This window comes from Staurois parvus, unplaced genomic scaffold (assembly GCF_062004578.1).
Source record: "Staurois parvus isolate SC_StPar_1 unplaced genomic scaffold, SC_StPar_1.0 ptg000154l, whole genome shotgun sequence".
Classification (NCBI taxonomy): Eukaryota; Metazoa; Chordata; class Amphibia; order Anura; family Ranidae; genus Staurois; species Staurois parvus.
Window position 1 is genome coordinate 6,052,190 of NW_028317950.1, and position 23,350 is coordinate 6,075,539.

Below are 23,350 nucleotides of genomic sequence, written 5' to 3' on the forward strand. Positions count from 1 at the left end.
TATTTTAAGCAACAGACAGCATGGATTCATGAAAGACAGAAGTTGTCAAACAAATCTGATTTCTTTTTATGAGGAGGTGAGCAAAACCTTGGACAGATGAGTGGCGGTAGACGTGGTATACTTGGATTTGCAAAGGCGTTTGACACAGTTCCCCACACACGGCTAATGTGTAAGGTAAAGTCTACGGGCTTGGAAAAATCTGTATGTAAATGGGTAGAAAACTGGCTAGAAGATCGTATTCAGAGAGTAGTGGTTAATGATTCATACTCTGAATGGTCTGGGGTCATCAGTGGTGTACCCCAAGGTTCAGTGTTGGGACCCTTACTTTTAATATATTTATAAATGATATAAGGTCTGGGATTAAAAATCCCATTTCAGTCTTTGCAGATGACACCAAGCTGTGCAGTGGAATAACGTCCTTACAGGATGTCTCCAATTTACAAGCTGACCTCAATGCACTGTTTAATTGGGCAACTATGTGGCATATGAGGTTTAATGTTGATAAATATAAGGTTCTGCACTTGGGGGCTAAGAATATGCATGCATCATACATACTAGGGGGGGTACAACTGGGGGAATCAATGGTGGAGAAGGATCTAGGAGTTCCGGTAGATCACAAGCTTAATAATGGCATGCAATTCCAAGCTGCGGTTTCTAAAGCGAGCAAAATCCTCTATTGTATTAAAAGAGGTATAGACTCCAGAGAGAGAGATATAATTTTACCCCTGTACAAATCATTAGTAATGCCTCATCTGGAATATGCAGTTCAGTTTTGGGAAACAATTCACAAAAAGAACATTGGGGAACTGGAGAAAGTACAGAGAAGGGCAACCAAACTGATACGAGGCATGGAGGAGCTCAGCTATGAGGAAAGATTAGAGGAACTGAATTTATTCTCTCTTGAGAAGAGGAGATTAAGGGGGGATATGATCAACATGTATAAATACATCAGTGGTTCATATAGTGAACTCGGTGTAGAGCTATTCACCCTGAGGTCATCACAGAGGACAAGGGGGCACTCTTTACGTCTGGAGGAAAAGAAATTTAATCTCCAAACACGGAAAGGTTTCTTCACAGTGAGAGCTGTGAAAATGTGGAATAGACTCACTCAAGGGTTGGTTCTGGCCAGCTCAGTGAATTACTTCAAAAAAGGCCTGGATTCTTTTCTAGATACACAGAATATAACTGGATACTAACATTTATAGGTAAAGTTGATCCAGGGAATATTCGATTGCCTCTCAGGGGATCAGGAAGGAGTTTTTTTCCCTGCGGAGCAAATTGGATTATGCTTTGCTGGGTTTTTTTTTGCCTTCCTCTGGATCAACTTTGGGTATAAGATTATAACTTTTTTTTTTAATGGTTGAACTGGATGGACTTTTGTCTTTTTTCAGCCAGACTAACTATGTAACTAGGTCTCATCCCTTACAGGATCGGCCTGGGTCTTTCTTTTGCATACAATATTGATTGAGTCCTAGCTTGGTAATATCTAAAGCACCGATCACCTGTTTTTTCATCTCAGTACTGAGGATTTCCTCCAGCCTTTTTCAACCTTTTCCTGCCTCAGCTGCACATCATTGCACTGGACCAGTTTACTGATAGGGACAATGTAGTGGAGTGCCTCTTTACCCACCTTGTTCACTGGTAGGGTCAGGCTCCTTTAATTTTCCCACAATCCAGTGGGCTCCCACAAGCCCCTGGGCAACTGACTACCCCTGGGAAATATAAGCTTCCCTGATTCTTGTCTCCATCAGTCCTGAGAGACTTCTCCTGATGAGATACAAGTGACTGGTGTCTGGTCCTCCACCTGTTGTGCCTGTTTGTGGCAAAGTAGTAGGCAGCTTTGAGAGAAGACCTAGTTATTCCAGAGGGCAATGCCTCCACTGTCTCGATCAGTCCTGAGCAGGGGCGGACTGACCATTTGAACACTCGGGCACTGCCCGAGGGCTTGGTGTCAGTAGGGGGGCCCATGAAATGCCCCTGGTACCTTTTATAGGCTTTTTTGGGTGTGCTTCGAGTGTGGGAAAGGACACAGGGGCCCCATGATCCCCTATTGCCCGGGGGCCCCATAAGTTGTCAGTCCGCCACTGGTCCTGAAAGACTACTCCTGATGAGTCACAAGTGACTGGTGTCTGGTCCTCCACCTGTTGTGCCTGTTTGTGGCACAGTAGTAGGCAGCTTCAGGAGAAGACCTAGTTACTCCAGAGGGCATTGCCTCCACTGTCTCCATTGGTCCTGAGAGACTACTCCTGATGAGACACAAGTGACTGGTGTCTGGTCCTCCACCTGTTGTGCCTGTTTGTGGCACAGTAGTAGGCAGCTTCAGGAGAAGAACTAGTTACTCCAGAGGGCATTGCCTCCACTGTTTCCATCAACCCTGAGAGACTACTTCTGATAAGACACAAGTGACTGGTGTCTGGTCCTCCACCTGTTGTGCCTGTTTGTGGCACAGTAGTAGGCAGCTTCAGGAGAAGACCTAGTTACTGCAGAGAGCATTGCCTCCACTGTCTCCAGGAGCTTCCAGTGGAGTGGGCCCGCACCAAAAACCATTCACTCTGGAGCCCAGAAAAAATACTTTCTATGCCACTTGCCTGTAGAACAGGTCCACGGAACCCTCCAGCTGACCACCTGGACTATAAGAGAAAGTCTAGCTCCTTGTGAGAGAGGTGTTGCCACAAACGAAACACAGGTAGCCATTTATACTCGGATAGTCTAACCACTTAAGGGCCAGGCTTTCTCTGGCAATTGTAACAATCAGGGTTTTTTTGCTAGAAAATTACTTAGAACCCCCAAACATTATATATTTTTTTAAAAGCGAAGGCTCTAGAGAATAAATTGGCAGGCTTTGCAATTTTTTTATGTCACATGGTATTTGCGCAGCGATTTTTCAAATGCACTTTTTTGTGAAAAATACACTTTTTTAAAAAAATTAATGCAAAAATACATAATACATAACCCAATTGTTTTGTAAAATATAAAAGAATGATGTTACATTGAGTAAGCAGATCTTCTAAAATTGTACACGCCTAAGCACCGGCAAAAAACTACATTTTACTATCTACAAGCGATGCTTTAAAGGCCTTTACAGGTTACCATTTTAGATTTACAGAGTAGTTCTAGTGCTAAAATTACTGCCCACGATCTGACATTCGTGGTGATATCTCACATGTGTGGGACAATCACTGTTTGCGAGACCCACAAATGTGTTTGCCTTGTGACAGCAAAAAAGGCCTGTGAAAGGTATTGTTTATGGATGGATCTGGGGTCAATAAGACCAAGACTGGTGTGATTAAATGCTTTTATTTTTTTGAAATGGCGCCAATTGTTTCTGAGTAAACGGATGTGACGTCAGGTCATTGCTTCTGGTTTACTATGTAACGGAGCCGAACAAAGCCAATTTGGACTTTGTTCGGCTACGTGACGGCAGCAGTGCCACCTGGTCGATCAGAACTCCCTGTGGGGCGGGAGATCCCGTTAAAGTGGTGGAAGGTGGTGGTGGTGGTGGGGGGGGGGGTGGTGTTGGAGTCCCTCATGCTGCTTGTAATAGCAATCGATCAGTTAGTTAGCTGCTTCGATTGCTATTACAAAAAGGCCAACTGTCGGTTGTAAATAATGGAACCGGGATGATGCCTTCACCACTTGAGGACCGGTGACGTACCAGGTATGTGATCTTAGTCCAATAAGTAAATGGTAAGCCTGGGTGAAGGTGCCATCTTTGGTTAGAGGAAAAAAGATGCTTTATCATAATTTATGTAATAAACATCTGTAAGTTACTGATTACATAGCATGCATTCATTACATAGCATGCATGAATGAATTCAAAATATACAGTATATTTGATGTTACGCCCAGTGTGCCAGGAAGACTGCAGTGCCCTTTGCATTTTAAATAGTCTTTGGTTCGGTTTTGAATAATATGTACTTCAAATTGGACCAATGCTGTATTCATGCCCCCCTCCCCCAACCTGATCTTCCTGCCATACTAAATATACATACAGTATGGCACAAAAAACATACCCTTCCAAAAGAAACTGCTGCTTTGGCCTCCCTCTGGTGCTGGAGGACCTGGTACTATGGTTTTAGCCACACAGGGGGACAAAAGTTCATGAAGAGCAATTGACTGGCCAGCTCTGTGAACCTTTTCCTAAACATCTTTAGCTGGGACCACCTGATCAGTGCCCTTTGCAGTGGTGTAGGAAAAATCAAAATTGCCCCCCCAACACCCCCCCCATCCGCAGAAAGAGCCTGCCACCAATCAACACCACCCCCTCCCCCTTGCAGAGAGCCTGTCATTGACCAAACTGACCCCCATCTAAGAGAGCTTTCCACTACCACAGCCCTCCATACACTGGCAAACACCCCCCCTTCCCCGTCAAGAGAGAGAAGACATTCACCTTCACCTTCTCATCCCCAGGAATGAGAGTCAGGCACTGCATACACCCTCAAGCAGCCCACAGCCTCTCTCAGATCCCACCTGGTCCCCATGCCACGTGTGTCCCTTCTTCCTTCCCTTCTTCCAAGGGGCGGTGCTGCCCCCCTGAAAAATGCCGCCCTAGGCAAATGCCTTGTTTGCCTTGTGGTAAATACACCCCTGGCCCTTTGATCACATGGTCAGCATTTGGTTATAAGACTGCTATCCCTGAAAGGTCAAAGCAGAGTTACAAAAGGATCTCTGTAATTGGAAGATAAGACATAGGGAAAGAAGAAAGTGAAAAGCAGAAAGTTAAGGTATAGAAGGATGGAGCAAGAAGAAAGGAGAAAAAAGGGATGTTGAAAAGGAGGAGGAGACAAAGGAAGAGGGAAAAAAAAGAAATGGGAAAGAAGGAGAAGGAAAGAAGTAAGCAAAATAGGAAATGAAAAGGAAGAAGGAAAAAATAAAATGTTTTAATAGCAGTCTTTCATTCTATAAATCTCCCCTGAATTCTCTACACTGCTGCTCAGACTAGAAAACAATTTCCTCATTTTTCCTCATTTTTCATTGACTTTACAGTAAATATATCCTGGCTGTCAGAAGCCTGTAACACTCCTGTTCAATGGCAGCTGTTGGTCTCTTTGCAGCATCCTGGTTTTGGCTGAGCTGCACTCTCCCTGTTCGTCTGTCCATCTGCAAGGTGATTGATGTAGACAAAGCCTCTGGGTGGGGACCAAACCTGTTTTAAGCCAGCCAAGCCCATAGTCTCATGCTTGTGATAGTGTTTGCAACATGTGTTTCAAGCTCCCTGCTTTCCTGCCTTTACCTTCATCTTTGCCCAAGCCCTGCTAGCTAGTTTAGATTCCCTTTTTGATGACCTCAGATCAGGTTTTGACTACACTCAGAACTCATCCCTTCTTTTGACTCCGGATTTACCTCATGTAGGAAAATAATATTTTCAATATATTGCCAAAATAAAATATATGCAAAAATTAATCAGACCAAATAACAAACAATCAAAACTGTTAATTTGGCTTTGTGAAATGACACTTATTTATCCTGTTCAATGACATTGAAGTGCTATAACAGCGTGGGAACTGGACCGTGGGAATTTCCCATATTAGAACTCATCACTCTGCGTTTCTGGAGACATGGATGAGCTTCGTACTTCCAAATTTAAATTTAGATGTGTTATTTTTAACAGTAGATCCAGTTAAGGGGCAGTTAAAACCCAACTCTGAAAAATTAGAAACTTCTCCCTCCAGTGGGGACTCGTCATCATTATATCCAATGCAGGGCTATGGATGATGTAAAGTCCTTGGACTGCTAGAGCATGGGGGAGAAGACACTATGGAGATTGGTCTAACTGTGGCATGGAGGAGCAGAAAAGCAGGTAATCTACTTTCCAAGCCACCTAGACCTAAACAAGCAGTTAACCCTTGCAGTGCAAAAGCCCAAGTGCAAAGGAGTGCATCTTCTAAAATGATATTGGCTTTATGTTGTGTTGCCATTAGGCCTCATGTACACTGCTGCTCCTAAACTTGAGTTTAGGAGCTTTTGGTGTTTTTTTCGCCAAAGCCCCTGAACTCTACTCAATAAAAGCCCACATGTTCATGCACACATGGTATTTTCTCAGAGTTTAGCAGTAGCAGAGTTTAGGGGCAGTTAAACGTCCTTCTCCTGAACGCAGAAGAATCATGTCCAGGAAAGGAAAGTTTTGGCCAAAAAACACGTTTAGCGCTTGGGCGTTTATTGGCAAGTACTCTGGCCAAGCGCTAAACATGGCTTAACGTGGTACTGCATTTGCATGCATTTTTGCCGTGTCTTTTTGCCGCCAGTAGTGTTAACATCTATAGCAGTTCCAGTGTACATGTAACCTTATAGTGACTATCAGAGTTTGGAATTTTTGTCACATAAAAGCTGGCCATACACTGATATTTATTTTTCTTGTTCAGCCTGTGGGCTGAATGAAAAAATTAACTGATTCCTCCATGCAAGCTATACAGTGTAGATGAACGAATCTCACGCTGGTGCCATCTGCTGTCAAAATATCTGAACAGTGGCTGCATCTGATTGGATCCAGCTGTTGTTCGGCCCAAATTTTTCCAATGGACTCCATCACCAAAAGTTGATCAAATGCTTGTTGAATGAAGTAGGTCCAGCAGGATCACCCACTAAGGCTTGCCTTACATTATGCAATTTTTTCTCCTTCAACCATGGGTTGTAAAAAAAGAAAATTGTTCAATTTCCCCATCAACACAGTTAGTGTTGATGGGGGAATCCCTCCCGCCATGCTATTGTATTCTGACAGCGGGAGGTTTACTGCTGCCAGTAACTGTACTAAAAAAAACCCAGATGAGCTGGTTGTACTGAAGCTGATCAATAGATTGACTTCAGAGCAACCAGCCTGCTCATAGATGGATCAAAATGTAATTGAATCCTGCTGAATTTTGCCCTGTCTATGGCCAGCTTGAGAGAAATTAGCACAGTGTATGACAAGCTTTTTTAATTAGTAAAGCTGGCTATACATTAGTAGAATTCTGTTCAAAATGTTTTGTTTTTTCAACATATGTTCAATTTTCTATTTGTTAGCGGGGTCAAATTGACATTAATTTTCAACGTCATTGACAAGAAAATTAGAATTAGGATGGAACATTTTTCTGGAGCAAACAGATTTCTAAAAAATTTAGCAGACCATGTGATCCCGCTAATCTTTTTAGAGGATGTCCTACCATTCCACCAGCCTTTAATTGCCTTGGGCTAAGCGATTGAGGAGTCTTATTATGTATGACACTCACCACAAGCACGATTGCATAGTTACATAGTTAGTCTGGCTGAAAAAAACCCAAAAGTCAATCCAGTTCAACCATAAAAAAAAAAATTAGAATCCTACACTCAGAGTTGATCCAGAGGAAAGCAGAAAACCCAGCAAAGCATGATCCAATTTGCTCCTGCAGGGGAAAAAATTCCTTCCTCATCCCCCGAGAGGCAACTGGATATTCCCTGAATCAACTTTACCTATAAATGTTAGTATCCAGTTATATTCTGTGTATCCAAGAAAGAATCCAAGCATTTTATAAAGCAATCCACTGAGCTGGCCAGATCATGCAAAGATGGGCCACAATATCTGGTGAGTGCCACTGAATTGGGGAAGGTTCTTCTCTGAAGTACGTGAAGTTTTTTTGGCATTTGTGGAATTAATCTCATTTAATCATGTAGTGGTTCAGTGGATTAGAAGGATTTTATTTATTTTTTGGTGAACTTTGCATGAAGCATTTATGTCTTTATGAATTGGACATTCGCTGATGCAATTTATTGATTTATTTGTATCATTTAGCACATGTATTTCACTCTATATATATTTTGTGCTACTTTAGTACTTCATTTTTGTGCTTCTTCCGCTAGTTATGTTAAAGATTTCTAACAGTGTATGTGGTTTTTGTTCAGGAAAGTCCATGTGTTCTAAACGCGAATGTTAAAAGCAAACAAAACTTTCGAACAACATTTGAGAAGTCATCTTTGATAAATCTTCTAAGAATTTTTGAACGAACGTAGATTCCAAAATCAACTAGTGTATGGCCAACGTAATGCTCTGCATCCTAGTTGACTGCCCCTTTAAAAGGCAAAGTAGATGCAAAGCCCCCCTTCGCTCTCCCCTCTCTACCCTCCTCCTCCTCCTCCTCCTCTCCTTGTCTGCAGCCGGAAGGAGTATGTGATGTGAATTCATAGAGAAAACCTTTGGAAGATCCCAGAAAAATTACAGCAAAAAACAAAGAAAATCCACCGGCCAAGCCAACGTAATAAGGCGCTCGAAGGACTTTTAAGTACAAAATCGACTTCGCCGTGGACCGATCAGGGAACAATAGAAGGGCCCGGACTAGTCAAACTTTACTCCAGGTCAGTGGGAAAGTTTTGGCTGTTGTGTGCTCAGAATGACAAACACAGATTTTGTAATAAGACAATGTGCCTCAATACCAAGGATGGGAGCCGCACAGAATGCACTTATTCAACCAAAAATTACACTTCTGATGACCATTTTACACAGAAATTTAAAGATTTTGATTCATGATTCTTTTTGCATTCTGTTTTAAAACTTTTCAGACTTACTGGCATGATCAGGGATTGCATTGGGATAAAATTTCAACCTGTAATGAATACAATTGGTTGTTCAATATTTTGTTACAAGTTTGTTGATTGTATTTGCAGATAAACTTCTAACTACAAGTTACTTTTCTGTAGTTTAGGGGATGTTTTACTACTGTTACGGTGTCTTGTTCTGATGTAGAGTTGTATTTGTTTTGCAAACATTGAATTTTGGATAAACTTGCTTTAGGTTTTTTTTTTAATGATTGCTTAAATAGAGGCTATAATTAAGAAGAATACTAGAAATACTAGTGATGATGATGATTATTCAGGATTTATAGTTTGCACAGCTTTTACATTCTAAAAGAAGACAGTACAGTTACAATACAATAAAATACTTGAGGATTAGGAGGGCCCTGCTCATAGGAGCTTACAATCTAATATATTGCACTTTGATGAATAAGCGTTTATCCTACAAAGAAGATGTCAAACAGCTACTACAATCCCCATCCATGAATACATCTGTATATGCTCTTGTATTTGTAAAGAAGAGTACAGCTGTGTACAGCCATGCACTTGAATTGGCGGCTGTATGCGATACATGCGGTTTACTGGGCAAGGGTAAGCACTGGGGATTTTACGCTTGAGAACTTGTAAGCTGGTGAATGATCATGTGCATGAGGCCTTATAGAGGTTACTTGACCAGAAGTCTGGGGTATACACAAATTGCCTCTCCCTAGAACTGTGGGCTGGTTCACACAAGATGCAATCCAGTGTGTTTTTATTCTGCATCAAAAACGCAAGGATTCCAATGGCCCTAGTTCACACCAGTGCAGTGTGTTCCAGTGTAGTCAACAAAAGTAGCATTTTGTTGCATTTTTGTTGTATGGAATGCATCTGGAACACAGCAAAGTGCACCAAAAATTCATCAGAATGCACAAGTCTTCAATTGAGAAGAAGAAAAAAAAAAGGGAAAAAACGCACTGGAACGCATTAAAAAAACACATAAAAAATGCACATGCGGCTGAATGCGATACATGCGGTTTACTGGACAAGGGTAGGTAATGGGGATTTTACACTTGAGAACTTGTAAGCTGGTGAATAATTGTGTGCATGAGGCCTTATAAAGGTTACTTGACCAGAAGTCTGAGGTATACACAAATTGCCTCTCCCTAGAACTTTGGGCTGAAACACACAAGATGGAATCCAGTGTGTTTTTATTCTGCATCAAAAACGCGAGGATTCCAATGGCCCTAGTTCACACCAGTGCAATGTGTTCCAGTGTAGTCAACAAAAGTAGCATTTTGTTGCATTTTTTTTTGTATGGAATGCATCTGGAACACAGCAAAGTGCACCAAAAATGTACTAGAATGCACAAGTCTTCAATTGAGAAGAAAAAAAAGAAGGGAAAAAATGCACTGGAGCGCATTAAAAACACATCATAAATGCATCAAAAATGCACATGTAGAAACACATCCAGAATGCAGAGATTGTGGTGCGAACTGGCCCTTAAAGCGAAACTAAAGGCACTTTACTTACCACCTACCTAAGGCCCCATTCACATCTCCGCGTTTTCAATTGTGCAGAAAGTGCATTTCAGAGACGTGCTGCAAACAAGCATCACGCTTGTTTTGTCTTTAAATATTAATGGCACACCAAGCACGGATACTATGGTATGTTTGCCATGTGACAAATGTGCTAAAGACACACCAAAAAGTGCAATAAAAAAAAAACATGCCCCATGCTGCACAAAAAGTGCAGGAGCATCTGTGGGGTGTTTGTCGCGACCCTATTCATGATGCACTTTAACATGTGGCCAGCTCAGTGGATTGCTTTAAAAAAGGCCTGGATTCTTTCTTAGATACACAGAATATAACTGGATACTAACATTTATAGGTAAAGTTGATCCAGGGAATATCCAATTGCCTCTCGGGGGATCAGGAAGGAATTTTTTTCCCTGCAGGAGCAAATTAGATCATGCTTTGCTGGGTTTTCTTTCCTTCCTCTGGATCAACTGTGGGTGTAGGATTATAACTTTTTTTTTTTTTTTTTATGGTTGAACTGGATGGACTTTTGTCTTTTTTTTCAGCCAAATTAACTATGTAACTGCGTGAAAATGTTAAAAGAAAAAAAAAACATTGTGCAAGAATGGGAGTTTCTGCTGCGCGGAGGTGTGAATGGAGCTTAAAGGGTTGGTTCACACCAGAATCGTGATCCCCTTTCCTGTGCAATTTCTGCTTGTTCCCTGTAGTATGATTTTGCAGGCCAAACATTTGAATGGGCTGCAAATCACATCAGGACACACAAAAAGTAGTGCATGCACTACTTTTAAAAAATGACCGCACCAAGAGTCATGGTACCACAGTGCATCGGCGATCTGCATTTGGGTTGACCTTAACAATGTATTAGCACCAGCAACAGATCACAAAGGCAGTGCGCTTTTCCCTCACCATGGTCTGGTGTGAACTGGCCCTAATGGTCCAACTCCCTCGCTAGCATCTTCTCCCCGGGTGCTGATTTTTTGGGCATCTCCATCGGCCGGCACGGGTTGACGTAACTCCTGCACATGCTCAGGTGTCAGTCATCCTAGCTCACAGGTTCTGTGCCGCGATGCAAGCTGAGCTGCTCATGCGCGGCTCAACTTACATGCCGTAGAAGACTGAGAGCAGACAGGTATGTCTATTCTGCAATAATAGCCTGCCTGCTCACAGTCTGTTGTAAAATGCCTTCAGTTCCGCTATAAAGTGTATATAAACCCTAAGGCCCCATTCACAGCCCAAAGAACCAAAACGCTCAACATCCAAAATCCCATGGTTTTCAATTGTGCCTGTTCACACCAGAGTGTACTGTCACTTGATGATGCAGCAGGCTAGTCCCACATGCTTGTATGCATGCCTGACAACATCGGGGCATGCTCCTAATGAGAAGACAGATGGTGTCCTGGAATATTTCCTTCCAGATCTGGACCAGGGCATCACTGAGCTCCTGGACAGTCTGAGGTGCATCCTGGCAGCGTTGGATGGACCGAAACATGATATCCTAGAGGTGTTCTATTGGATTTAGGTCAGGCGAGTGTGGGGGCCATTCAATGGTATCAATTCCTTCATCCTCCAGGAACTGCCTGAATACTCTCGCCACGTGAGGCCGGGCATTGTCGTGCACCCAGGACCCACTGCACCAGCGTAGGATCTGCCAATGGGTCCAAGGATTTCATCCTGATACCTAATGGCAGTCAGGGTGCCATTGTCTAGCCTGTAAAGGTCTGTGCGTCCCTCCATGAATATGCCTCCCCAGATCATCACTGACCCACCACCAAAATGTTCATGCTGAACAATGTTACAGGCAGCATAATGTTCTCCATGACTTCTCCAGACCCTTTCACATCTGTCACATGTGCTTAGGGTGAACCTGCTCTCATCTGTGAAAAGCACAGGGTGCCAGTGGTGGACCTGCCAATTCTGGTATTCAGTGGCAAATGCCAATCGGGCTCTATGGTCAGTGAGCACAGGGCCCACTAGAGGATGTCGGGTCCTCAGGCCACCCTCATGAAGTCTGTTTCTGATTGTTTGGTCAGAGACATTCACACCAGTGGCCTGCTGGAGGTCATTTTGTAGGGCTCTGGCAGTGCTCATCCTGTTCCTCCTTGCACAAAGGAGCAGATATCGGTCCTGCTGATGGGTTAAGGACTGTCTATGGCCCTGTCCAGCTCTCCTAGAGTAACTGCCTGTCTCCTGGAATCTCCTCCATGCACTTCAGACTGTGCTGGGAGACACAGCAAACCTTCTGGCAATGGTACGTATTTATGTGCCATCCTGGAGGAGGTGGACTGCCTGTGCAACCTCTGTAGGGTCCAGGTATTTTCTCACACTATCAATAGTGACACTGACCCTAGCCAAATGCAAAACTAGTGAAAAACAGTCAGAAAAGATGAGTAGGGGAAAAATTGTCAGTGGCCTCTACCTGTAAAACCATTCCTGTTTTGGGGGTCATCTCATTGTTGCCCATCTAGTGCACCTGTTAATTTCTTTAACACCAAAGCAGCTGAAACTGATTAACAATCTCCTCTGCTACTTAACTGACCAGATCAATATCCCAGGAGTTTAATTGACTTGATGCTATACTCTGATTAAAAAGTGTTCCTTTAATTTTTTTTGAGCACTGTATATTACAATGATAGGTTGCTTGCAAAGCCAATGCATTTCAGAGGCTGTAACTCCACCTCACCTAAATTATTGCTATGTAGTTATAAGTATGACGACTGTTTCAGTCAGCATAGCCCCCATTAGCAGCTGGTTCAGGCATCCTTTATCAGTCAGATATACAAATTGTCTATATTACTCTATAGCTTTACTATAGGTTCCCTATTTTAATCAATTGCTTGTTTTGGTTCCCCATTTGAATCCGCTGGATTACCATGACAGCCAGTAATTTCAGCCAAGAGGTCAGCAATGGCAGCCTACATGTCTTGTTAAGAAATGTTTTCCTGAAAAGAGAACCTGTCAGAATAGCTGTTGTATTAAAATGCTGGCAGCTTCTGTTTGTCTTTGGGTGACAGATGAATCTTGTACATCTGATGATGAAACCAATAATTCAAAGTGTGCAGAATGAGTTTTAGTTTTATTTTAAAGCTGGAGTACGGTTAAAATCAATTTAGTACATTTGCACCTCTAATGAAGTGTACCCCATCTCTGGCTGCTGCAGCTTTTGTTAAACCTTTTACTTATATTCAGCTTGCAGTATCTTGTCGGCATCAAGACTTGCAGTTCCAGATGTCACAGATAACACAGGAGGATACTCATTCTGAACCTCTTCCATTCAGAAAAAGTTTTGTATTCTTTTTCACTGAATGGATGCATTCTGTGATTGGAGGATTGACCTCACCTAAGCAGGGGCGGACTGACCATCTGGAAACTCGGGCACTGCCCGAGGGCCCGAGGTCAGTAGGGGGCCCCATGAGATGTCCCTGGTACCTTTTTCATAGGCTTTTTTGAGTTTGGGCAAGGACACAGGGGCCCCATGATCCCCTATTGCCCGGGGGGTCAGTAGGGGGCCCCATGAGATGCCCCTGGTACCTTTTTCATAGGCTTTTTTGAGTTTGGGCAAGGACACAGGGCCCCCATGATCCCCTATTGCCCGGGGGCCCCATGAGTTGTCAGTGCGCCCCTGCACCTAAGACAAGAAGTTTGTTACAAAATTATGCTTTAAAGGGCGTTTTGCGTTTTTTTTCTCTATGTTAGCCTATGTGTCCATGTACACTTAGATACTTTCACACTGATCCGAAGCAAAAACACATATGTGCTTTTGCAGCATTTTTACCACGTTAACGGTGCACTTTTTAAAGGACATGTGACTCAAAAACCACACCTAAAACACTAGGCAGGTGCCGTTTTCATTCATTTCAAAGGGGAGGTACGTTTTTGGTACTGTTTTTTAACTGCGCAAAAAATGCAGCAAGCCAGATTTTTTAAAAAATGCAGCGAACCCGCAATGGATCAGTGTGAAGAGTTCCATACGAATACATGGTCACAAGTTTTTCTTCCTCTTTTTTTAACACAAAAGCAAAAATAAAATGGATCAGTGTGAAAGCAGCCTTAGACATTTACTGGCATTTAGAGGCAGGACAAAACCCAGGGCCAGCGTGTTCTGGAAAGGAACGTTTTGCGACAAAAAAGTGTGAAACCGTGTCTAGATGAGCTTGCTCATTCATTGGTTCCAATAGCCAGCCTAAATTAATATAGGTACATTTTTAACACTGCGTTTTCCTCTCCTGGGGAATAAAAAAATGTCCTCTGTGCACTGGGGCCTAAAGAAGGTTAAAGGAATTAAAGGGTTGAAGTTAGAGTCACGTTAAAGTGTATGTAAACCATAAATCATTTGTTCAGTATTGGTGTCATCATACGTTGCCCTATACAGTTTTCCTAAGAAAATCATTGTTTGTGAATGTGTTGCAAAGTTTATTACCTGGGAATCCTACCAGCTATAGAACTTCCTGTTGGAGGCTGACAACGCAAAGCTACTGCCTCACAATTAGCAGCAGCGTTGTCAGTCCAGGGAGCTGACACAAGAAGCTGTACAGCTGCAGAATCTCAACAGCAGTGCCACCTTCTGGCTATTTAGTGTGTTGGAAGTATGGGAATCACAGGAACGGTAGAACTGATTTGCAAATATTGAGCAAGTTTTGCCTATGTGGATTTTAGCTGTGTATCTTAGCTGTTCCCATTGAAAAGAAAATGATCAGAACACTGATCTTAGAGGACCAAATTAGAAAAAACCCCAATATGCTATATTTTTCAAATATTAATATCATTATTTTTCATTTTATTAGTGCCCTGATTTATACAGCCTAAAGCGTCATTAATCCCACATCATAAAAAAACTACGAATAAATGCTCACTGATTTACTATGAGATTCGTTTTCTGTATTCTGCAAAAAAATTGGTTGATCCTGCTGTTCTCTCTCTCCCGCTTCTGTCCATGTTCCCACTGCATTTGGGGATTTTGCAGAACAGTGTTTGCAGCTACTGCACATGCTCAGCTTCAGTGTATTTCTGCCCTGAGCATTTTCTCCCTTTCACATCTGAGCAGCCAATGTGACTATAGAGTCACACATATTGGGGTGTACACGGTGGTAAAGTGGTCCCTCCTCTTCCATGCCCACTAACCAGTTAAACACAATGGGGGTGGGATATTACATCTTGATTGATGGACCCTTCACCTTCCTCTTATTCTAAGACAAAGGCTGGAGGGGTATGACACCCCACCCCTGTGACTGGCAGAAATCCGCCCACACCATGTTATTGCCAAAAAATAATAATGATTTTATATCAAACATACACTATATTGCCAAAAGTATTGGGATGCCTGCCTTTACATGCACATTAACTTTAATGGCATCCCAGTCTTAGTCCGTAGGGTTCAATATTGAGTTGGCCCCGCCCTTTGTAGCTATAACAGATCAACTCTTCTGGGAAGGCTGTCCACAAGGTTTAGGAGTGTGTCTATGGGAAGGTTTGACCATTCTTCTAGAAGCGCATTTGTGAGGTCAGGCACTGATGTCAGACGAGAAGGCCTGGCTGGCAGTCTCCACTCTAATTCATCCCAAAGGTGTTCTATCGGGTGGAGGTCAGGACTCTGTGCAGGCCAGTCAAGTTCCTCCACCCTAAACTCGCTCATACCATGTCTTTATGGACCTTGCTTTGTGCATTGGTGTGCAGTCATGTTGGAACAGGAAGGGGTCATCCCCAAACTGTTCCCACAAATTTGGGAGCATGAAATTGTCCAAAGTGTCTTGGTATGCTGATGCCTTAAGAGTTCCCTTCACTGGAACTAAGGGGCCAAGCCCAACCCCTGAAAAATGACCCCACACCATAATCCCCCCTCCACCAAACTTTATGCTTGACGTAATGCAGTCAGACAAGTACTGTTCTCCTGGCAACCACCAAACCCAGGCACGTCCATCGGATTGTCAGATGAAGAAGCGTGACTGGTCACTCCAGAGAACACGTCTCCACTGCTCTAGAGACCAATGGCAACGTGCTTTACACTACTGCATCCAGTGCACTTGGTGATGTAAGGCTTGGATGCAGCTGCTCGGCCATGAAAACCCATTCCATGAAGCTCTCTACGCACTGTTGTGCTAATCTGAAGGCCACACCAAGTGTGGAGGTCTTTAGCTGTTGACTCTGCAGACAGTTGGCAACTTCTGCACACTGCACTTTTCAGCATATGCTGACCCCGTTCTGTCATTTTACCTGGCTTACCACTTTGTGGCTGAGTTGCTGTTGTTCCCAGTTGCTTCCACTTTGTTATAATACCACTAACAGTTGGCCGTGGAATATTTAGTAGCAAGGAAATGTCACAGATGGACTTATTGCACAGGTGGCAACCTATCATGGGACCACGCTTGACTTCACTGAGCTCCTGAGAGTGACCCATTCTTTCACAAATGTTTGTAGAAGCAGTCTGCATGCCTAGGTGCTTGATTTTATACACCTGTGGCCATGGAGGTGATTGGAACACCTGAATCCAATGATTTGGAAGGCTGGCCCAATACGTTTGGCAATATAAAGTATATTTGTATGATGATTTATTTATTTCAGGTACTTATATAGCGCTGCCAATTTACGCAGTGCTTTACATATATATTGTACATTCACATCAGTCCCTAACCCTCAAGGGGCGTACAATCTAAGGTCCCTAACTTACATTCATACACATACTAGGGCCAATTTAGACAGGAGCCAATTAACCTAACAGCATGTCTTTGGAATATGGGAGGAAACCGGAGTACCCAGAGGAAATCCACGCAGGCACAGGGAGAACATGCAAACTCCAGGCAGGTGGTGCCGTGGTTGGGATTAGAACCAACATCCCTAGTACTGCCAGGCAGAAGTGCTAACCGTTTAGCCACTGTGCTGCCCATGTTTTTAAAACCGTGCATTGATATTTATTATCTATTTTTACTCTGTATCCCAAAGCCTATTTTTTTGTTGTTTTTTTGAACATTTGAACAGCACCAGAGGACTAGAAGCTCCTCCAGCCTACATTTCCCTGTAGACAGACTAGAAAAGAGCTGGGTCATGTGACAGCTGTATATCGATTATGAAAAAAGTACTTAGATGTTCTTTTTTTTATTAAAATAATTACAGAGCGGGGGGCGGACTGACAACTCATGGTGCCGCCGGGCAATAGGGGATCATGGGTGCCTGTGTCCTTGCCCAAACTCAAAAAAGCCTATGAAAAAGGTACCAGGGGCATCTCATGGGGCCTCCTACTGACCCCGGTCCCTCGGGCAGTGCCCGAGCTTCCAAATGGTCAGTCCGTCCCTGTACAGAGCCTTCATCCATATACAGAAAGAGAAGAAATAATGTAAAGTACCTGTAAACAGTGTGTATTAGTATCAGTTTAAAAAGCAAACTTGTCAAAGGATGGGTTTTCTAGGGTTTCCCTATCCGAGTCTCAATGTCACATCCCAACAGGTCCCATGTTGGCAGCACCAGTTGCTGGCACATCGGTGGGCTTATGGTGTTCTTAAGGTGGCTTTGGTGACCAATCCCCTACACAGTTTGGGGAACATTTTGTGCTGTTCCCATGGTACCCTGAGCCGACCATCCAGGCCTCACCGGGTCCACAGTTCCCCAGAGAGGACGAGGCCGCTGCATAGTGCTGACACATTAACTTGGTGCAGCTACCACAACCATCCTGCACTGTAATTTGAGCGAGTGGAAATTGTGTCCCCTCTGCCAGCTGCTTAGGTCAGGCATTTTAACAAGGCCACAAGTATGAAGCGGTGAAGATAGAGGGTCTCATGTATCGTCTATCTTATCCAGAGACATCCCGGCTACTATTCACCCAGACCGATCGCTTAACAACTTACAAACTCATTTGCGGTGGGTCAGGGATTAGCTCTTTAAGTTTTCAGTGGAAGATGATTTGTGCGTCCTTACTTCCTGTCCCTCTTACATTGAAAAAAAAATTATAGTAACTCTGAACTATATATACAGTATATATAACAACTATTAAAGTGATTATGTAACAATTAAAAAATGTTCAAATGCACTTAGTTTACATTCCCGAATTTGACTCAGTCTATTGGATGTTCTTGTACTGTGTTAGATGAACTAGCAGATTTAGATACACTAACAAATTGAAGCTGAACTTCATCTAGCACATTATAATCTGCTACAATTTGTTTTTCCTTTTGGGATAAAGGTTTTACATGAATAAATAAAAGCTAATCATTGTAAGTACCCCTGTTAGTGGTAAATGGTTTATCTTCTGCAGGGCAGGTTGTTCTGTTGAAAAACAACAGACTTACAGGGTGGATTACCATGGTGAAAATAAAGGAAAGAAATCCTAAGACTGGCCATACCTTATACAATTTTCTTGAGATTTTTGGTTTAGATTTACAAAAAACCATATAATAGGTCAAACCTAACAAAACTTTCAATTGTATCCAATTAGGCAGGCTCTTGCACTACATAGTTGAAGGTAAATCTAATGGAATTTGGGCAGAAATTGGACAGAAAATTGTATAGTGTATGGCCAGCCTAAAAAAGAAAACAAATGCAGACATTATATCTAAGAATTGAAATATAATAAATGTTTGCTTTTGAGTTTAATATGGTTTTAAAGTGGTTGTAAACCCTTACATATACCCAGTGAAGTGACTGGTCTCAGGTGATACACAGAAATAAAACAAATCCTCATGCATAAGTTATACCTGCTTATCTGCAGTATTCTCTTCTCTATATCCAAAGTTCTGAATGTATAAAGCTTGACTGAGAGTTCAGAAAAAGGGGGTGGAGAGCTAAAATCACAAACTGCACAGCTCAGTGAGGAGAGCACTGAGAGCTGATTGGAGGGAGGAGACACACCCCCCTCCACAGAGCTCACAGGAACAGAGCTGAGGCTGTCAATCTGCTGGAGGCCCCTCCTCCTGTCACCATTTTTCACTTGGTGTCAGGAAAATTTGTCAGAAATTATTCATGTTGATAGCAGAAGAATGAAGTAGCAGAGAGAATTGACACTTAGTACACTATAGAGACATGCTTTGTTCATATTTCATGTCTGAGGTTTACAACCACTTTAATGGCCATGTAATTTATTTTTGTCTATTTTTTTATGAGGTCACTGAACTGGAACAAGTATTCAGATCAGTAAAGTCAGAGAAAAGTCTCCTTTTTGATATACCTGTATTGAATACAGAGAGTCAACATGACAGCCAGCAAACATGTTCAGAAGGGGGAGGGCAGCAGTAGCAGCCTCTGTATTTCTTGACGTTTACTTTAAATCATCTGATCAAATATCATATCTTTCAACTGTCCCTCATTTGGCGGGACTCTCCCTTTTTAGGGAACTGAATCTTGCTCTCCTTCATTCCTCCTCAAATATCCAACTTTTTTTAGTTCTAGTGTAGAAATCTGTATACATTAATGAAATTTTGAGACTTTTCAATGTGTTTAGGTGATCATTCTTTTTTTTTATCTTTTCCTACTACGTATTATGTGCTGAAAGATGTGAGTGTGGGTTATGAAAGTGGATCTCCCTGGTGGTCAGCAGCAGACAAGGACACATACCCACTATCTGAGCTGGGAACAAAGGATATTGTTTACCATAAAATTATTTAAAGCTCAACTGCAGGCAAAAGAAAAAAATGTTCCCTGCAGTAGGGCTGTGCCTGCACTGCTTGGGTCAACTGTTCGTTTTGTCTAGGGGTGAAGAGAAAGGTCATACTCATCCGATCCTCTGCTCCACTGGAAAACGGCACTCCCCCACGGTCCAGCAGTGGTCTGTTCCTGGTCTATGAAGCCTACTCTGGGCTTGATGAAGTCAGGAACAGTCCATACGTTAAGACTGCTGAAGTGTGGGGATGCAGCACCAGTCTTGTGCTGGGAGGATCGGAGGATTAGGTAAGTATATCTCCTCACTCCTCTCCAGCAGACAAAAATGAGCAGTTAACCCATGCAGGACATATTTACCAGACCCTTCCCACATTCTCCATGCTGAAGGATCCTACTGTGTGCCTGCGGGTGCCAGTGGGAAGGAGAGGAGGGAAGCTGGCAGCCTTGCGGGGGTGGGGGCACACAGGGGGGCCTGGGCAGCAGGGGGAAACATATAGTGTACAAAGAGGGTAATGGTTGTGGGGGGGACAATTAGTGGAACCGACCCTTTGTATGGCTCTCTATGCAGCAACTGAGAGCCAGCCGGAAGGAGAGCAGAAGAAGCCAGCTTTCAGCTACTGCAGAGAGAGTCCTACAGGGGATTGGTTCCTGTAATTGCCCCCTGCCTTGCCAATCATCTCCCTGCCCACATCTGACTCATCCAGCTGCCTGGGCCCCCCTGCTGGCCTGGGCCCCGTACAGGAGGACTGGTGGTACCCCCTTATCCACAGCCCTGTGTGTTGGTAAGGAGGCAGAAAGTGTTGGGAAATCACAAAATTTTCCAAGAGTCACCAAAGCAAGAGTATAGGGAAAATGTTCACTGGGGACTCCTGTTTGGTGGCAGTTGTCTACGAGATTTTCTGTCACTTTTGAGCAATTTCCCTTCTACTTCCCCCTGTATCTCTGGGACGGGAGGTAAAGGGCAACCTCCCCATTTTTAGGATGAGGGGTGTTAATCATATGTGTATTGTTTATAGTACATGTTAGATTTTGGAGGCTTCAAAGATTACTTTTTGGAGTAAAGACAACATAGGTAAGTTTGGTCCAATATCAAACTTGTTGCAGTGCTTTGACCCCCAGAAGTGCTCCCTGAGTCTTGGTCAGCAATGATTTCCACATAAGTGGAATAGCATTGGTCCCGAAAATACATTTCAGTAGGACTGTGCAGGAACAGCAGAATTCTTCCTCTGTGAAATGGATGGAAGATGATTTTGTTCTGGCTTGGTCAATGTGTTATATAAGAGCGTTGGCTTGTGAACGTGAGGTCATCTTGTGTTCTCATCCAAAATATTCTTGCACAGCTCCCTCCAACACACTGCAGGCACATTCTGCACATTATTTCAGGATTAATCGACTTCATATTATTGAGCTCTCTTAAAGAATTCTTCCATCCAATCTGGCTTCTTGTATCGATTGGCCAGCAGGATAGCCCAGGTTTGTCCTGCTCACAGTGGAATCCCATTTCCACTACTGCATTGTCCGTAGTGAACGTACCTAAAGTCAAAGGTGGGTGGAGGTGCAAACTCAACTGGAGAGATCTATCATTTCATTTCATGTCAACTGCTAGAAGTACAAATAAAAAAGAGCTCAGTTAAGCGCCATTTGTTTGGCAGATGACCATAACATAACAACGGCCCATTCACGCCTTTGCCTTCATTAACGCAAGAAATTTAAATCTTCATACAGAAACCAGTGCTGGAATAAACTCTGTGGAGGCCCCTAGGCAGTTGAAACCTTGCCCCCCCCCCACACACACACACATAAGGGTTCCTGGAGGTTTCTGGGGTGTGTGCTGTAGTGGGATAACATTGAACTCAGTAGTGTGCATGTCAGCCGCTAGATGGAGATGACCAGAACTACTGTACGTTAAATGTACGTAGTTGCACCAAACTTTTTTACAAATTGACAGCTGAAAGATGAGCATTTGAGAGACAAACGGTAATGTGAACCTGTTGTCTATAATTTCTGTACCAGGGGCGGACTGACGACTCATGGGGCCCCCGGGCAATAGGGGATCATGGGGCCCCTGTGTCCTTGCCCAAACTCAAAAAGCCTATGAAAAAGGTACCAGGGGCATCTCATGGGGCCCCCTACTGACCCCGGCTCTCGGGCAGCGCCCGAGTTTCCAAATGGTCAGTCCTCCCCTGTTCTGTACTTTAGTGTTACTAAACCCACAACAGTAAAATCAGCCTGTATATGCAGTAAAGCATGCTTGTTATACTCACTGTGGAACCTAAGGGGTTAACCCTCTGCATTGTGTAAAAAAGCTGTTTGATCCTGACTGCTCTGTTCCTACACTTGTTCAAGCATCCATCTCCTTATCTCCTGATAAGATAGACTGAACCATAGACATTTTACACATGCTCAGTTTGGTGTGTATTGCTAGAGGGTTTTTTTTTCTTGGGAGAGTGCATGTGATCAGCACAGGGCCAATCAGCACTGGTCAGACAGAGGTCAGGGGTTTTGCATCCTTCTAGAGCAGAAAGAAAACTCCTCCTACAAGCTTTAGCTAGTGCTTGGCTGGACACTGATAGAAGTCACAAGACCGCTCTAACGTCTGATGAGAAAAGGTATTTAGCAGTTTATATTCACTAAAATAATTGCATTTCCATGTTCTTTGTACTGTGGGAGTCCAGATATAGTGGATGCAGGGTCATGGATTTAGTAACACTTTAAGTTGTTATTGGGTACATGATATTAATTCAGTATTTTCTCTATGGAGTCTTAATGGAAAGTTTTCATTTCTTTGAATTGACTCATTTTTTCTATATTTTTAAACAATTTAAGAAAGATTTTAATTTTCTTTAAAGATCGAATCAATATTATTTTGATCAACTATTGCAAGGCCTTTAAACTGCATGGGGCCCATAGCCGGTGCCTACTCTGCCTATTTGGTAATCAGGCACTGACTGTGGCACATTGTATTAACATAGCCAATTTCATTTGAATGGGCACTCAACATGCCTCAACACATACAGTTGTGCTCAAAAGTTTACATACCCTGGCAGAAATTGTGAAATTTTGGCATTGATATTGAAAATATGACTGATCATGCCAAAAAAAAGGTCTTTTATTGAAGGATGATGAAGCCATTTCTTATCAAATAGTTGTTTGGCTCCTTTTTAAATCATAATGATAACAGAAATCACCCAAATGGCCATGCTCAAAGGTTTACATCCCCTGGAATGTTTGGCCTTGGTACAGACACACAAGGTTACACAAATGGGTTAAAATGCCAATTAGAGGTTAATGTCCCACATCTGTGGCTTTTTAAATTGCAGTTAGTGTCAGTGTATAAATAGTCAATGAGTTTGTTAGCTCTTACGTGGAAGCGCTGACTAGGCTAGATACTGAGCCATGGGGATCAGAAAAGAACTGTCAAAAGTCCTGCGTAACAAGGTAATGGAACTTTCTAACAATGGAAAGGGGCATAAAAAGATGTCCAAAGCCTTGACTATGACAATCAGTACTGTTAAATCACCTATTAAGAAATAAAAAGTTCGGGGATCTCTTGATACCAAGCCAAGGTCAGGTAGACCAAGAAAGATTGCAGCCACAACTGCATTGCAGCTATAATTTCCAAAACCAATTAAAAAAGCTACACCTCAGTTTATTAGTAGCCCCCCCCCCCCCCTTCCATCTGGTTATAAATCGATGAGCTGCTTGCTATATCTTTTCTGCATTTGTACACATATGTC

General features: G+C 42.9%; 1 protein-coding gene across 2 annotated transcripts in view; it reads left to right on the top strand.

Moving 5' to 3' along the window:
* Positions 1 to 8,069: 8,069 nt before the first annotated feature.
* The window catches only part of LOC149463449 (discoidin domain-containing receptor 2-like), a 178,200-nt gene continuing 162,919 nt past the window's right edge, over positions 8,070 to 23,350 (top strand). For both annotated transcript variants that reach the window (XM_089674970.1, XM_089674971.1), the window contains exon 1: positions 8,070 to 8,304. The gene's annotated coding sequence lies outside the window, so the exon portion shown is untranslated. The remainder of the gene's footprint in view (positions 8,305 to 23,350) is intronic.